This window comes from Vulpes lagopus, chromosome 7 (genome assembly GCF_018345385.1).
Source record: "Vulpes lagopus strain Blue_001 chromosome 7, ASM1834538v1, whole genome shotgun sequence".
Classification (NCBI taxonomy): Eukaryota; Metazoa; Chordata; class Mammalia; order Carnivora; family Canidae; genus Vulpes; species Vulpes lagopus.
This window is the reverse complement of record NC_054830.1, coordinates 55,581,510-55,584,514: the sequence shown is the minus strand read 5'-3', so window position 1 is coordinate 55,584,514 and position 3,005 is coordinate 55,581,510. Positions and strand designations below refer to the sequence as shown.

The 3,005-nt window shown below is 39.6% G+C and overlaps 1 pseudogene; it reads left to right on the top strand.

The window, feature by feature from the left end:
- Positions 1–2,105: 2,105 nt before the first annotated feature.
- LOC121494242 lies at positions 2,106–2,294 on the top strand (annotated as a pseudogene).
- Positions 2,295–3,005: the final 711 nt, after the last annotated feature.

The window sequence follows — 3,005 nt, the reverse complement described above, 5'->3', positions numbered from 1 at the left end:
CTATCATAAATAAATAAAAATTTAAAAAAAAATAAATAAATATAGCCAATTCAGAGGCTCCATCATCTGGTCATTGACAAGTAGGATTTTACATTAATTTCAATAACAACTCAAACCAATAAGCCTTTTTGTGATAACCATAAACTCAAGAGGTTTGTACTCAAGGAGAGTACAAAAATGCGGCCCTAACAAGGTCCAAAAAGTTCACTCCCAAAGTTAGCCTGAAAAAGATCTAGCTGCAAATGGAGTACATCCACATTTCTGTCCAGCCAAATTAGTGACAACAAAGGTTGAGACAACAAAGGCCCCTCATGGACCAGGACCCCTCATGATAAATTCCCTTGAAAGCTGGTACAGTTGGACAAGGAGAATTCTGCTTATCAAATCCACAGGCAGTGGTTATCCCCTGAATGCACACCTGTACATGCGTCCTCCAGTTGACAGAGACCCGAGAGAATATTCTCACTATTCATAAAGCCGAGCCTTCAAAACACAGAACAGGGCAAAAGAGAAACCATATTTGGGTTTTCTTATACGTATATCAACAGCTTTAGCTGAGCTAAAAGGGTCTCTCAGCCAAACTAACACATAAGAGGGATATGTGCCCCAGAGGTGGGGATTGTGTGGTGGTTTACAGTGTGCCTCATTACACAGAAATGTTTTTTGCGGTTGGCAGCTAACCTATGGTCAGTCCAACCTGTTCTGTGACTAACTTATCCTAACACAAGAGTCTTTGAGTTAGGTAGCATTTGCTCTAATAGCCATAATGTGCTAGACCATGCCCACAGCAGAGTTTGTCTAAGCAAACATTGATCTGGTGAAAACCATGGACTCACTGTGCTGTGAGGCCAGGTCAAATAGCAGGCTCACAGGCCTTACACCTGCATTCTTCCCAATGGTTTTCTTCCTCATGACAAATGACACAATAGAGACAAAGGAAAACAGTGACTATCTCTAGGAGTAAAATGACCAACAAAAATCAAGAGTACTCCTAAAAATTCTTTAGCCGAGTCAATAAATCCAAGGAACTAGTTGCACAAATATTTTCTCCCACTTACCTAAATTTTAAAAAAGAAAAAAGAGGGGAGAAAAAGAGTCACCACTCATACTTCTACCAGTAGCTGTGGGCAGAGATGTGGGAGACTGAAGTAACAATTCTTGCCTTCTGCTAGTGCTTATCAGAGGTCCCAGGAGCTCTCTGCTGCAGCAGCTTCAAAGCAAGCAGTGTCCAGTCAATGGTTCATCCTGCCACCTGTGCTGACTATTGGGAAGGAAAAATCTTTCCTCTACCCTTGGCTGCTAAATTGATATGAGACAGATTAATAGGAGAAAAACATTTAATTTCATACATATGAGGACCCCACAAAGACCATTAGAGTCCAAAGACTAGTCAGTCATTTGAGGCTTAAATGCCATCCTAAGCTAAGAAATGGGATGGGAACCTGGGGCTCGGGGGGGGGGGGGGGGCGGGGGGAGGAGTATAATTCACAGGACCATAAGAAGAGCAGATATTAGGGAATTAGGTGATTGCCCTGCTGTACAGATTAATCTTTCAATTAAAAAAGTTACCTTTGGTAAGAGCTCTCTTTCTAGGCCAAGACTGTTACTAAATTAATTTAAGTAGTTTAAGTAGTTAAGAGAGAGAAATTTTTCTTGAGTATGCAGGTGATTGCCTTCAGTTCAAAATAATCCACATGCCAAATTGACATATTTTGGGATCATGTATTTTGCTCCCTTTCATATGATTCCATTTATGTGAGATTCTTGAAATAGTCAAATTCATAGAGATGGAGTAGAACAGTAGTTACCAAGGGCTGGGGAGAGGCAAATGGGGAGTTGTTAGTAGGTACAGAGGTTTAGTACAGAATGATGGGAAAGTTCTGTAGATGGTTGGTGACGGTTGCAGAACAGTATGAATGTACTTAATGCCACTGAATTAAACACTTGGAAATGGACAAGATGGCAAATGTTATGTTACATGTGCTTTACCACAATAAAAATTTTAATTTAATTTTAAAAATGTAAATCAAATTCCATTTGGAGGCATATTTAAGCTTACTCAGTAGACACCATGAGCAAAGCTCCCCTCCCAAGTTGAAAAACTTATGGGCAAGAAATTATCATTGAAGTTAAGTGGTGGCCAACATGTCCAAGGAATATTACAGGGGTTCGATCTGTTTATGAATCTTGTGATAGATGAATGTGTGGAGATGGCAACTAGTGGGAAAAAGAACCATATTGGAATAGTGGTAATATGAGGAAATAGTATCATTATGTTAGGAGCCTTGGAATGAATATAAACAATGGGTGTGTTCATTAGAAGAAATCAACTGCTTCCACATGTCCTCTCTCCATATAGTACCTGTTTTTACTGCAATATAAAAATAAAGTCATGTGTGTTTTCATGTTAAACTTTTTTTGTTAAACTTTTATAATAGTCAAAAAATCAAAAATTTAAATCTACAGACTTGAATTACCATATAGTCATTGTAAAAAATGGAAGACTTTTCAGACATCATTAAGTAGAAATAGTTGATTTTTATTTGCTTTTTATTTTTATTTATTTATTTATTTATTTATTTTTATGATAGTCACAGAGAGAGAGAGAGAGAGAGAGAGAAGCAGAGACACAGGCAGAGGGAGAAGCAGGCTCCATGCACCGGGAGCCTGACGTGGGATTCGATCCCGGGTCTCCAGGATCGTGCCCTGGGCCAAAGGCAGGCGCCAAACCGCTGCGCCACCCAGGGATCCCTTATTTGCTTTTTAAAATATTTTATTTTTATTTTTTAAAGATTTATTTTTATTTATTTATTTATGATAGACAGAGAGAGAGAGAGAGGCAGAGACACAGGCAGAGGGAGAAGCAGGCTCCATGCTGGGAGCCTGACGCCGGACTCGATCCTGGGACTCCAGGATCGCGCCCTGGGCCAAAGGCAGGCGCAAAACCACTGAGCCACCCAGGGATCCCCCAAAATATTTTATTTTTAAAAAGATTTAATTTATTT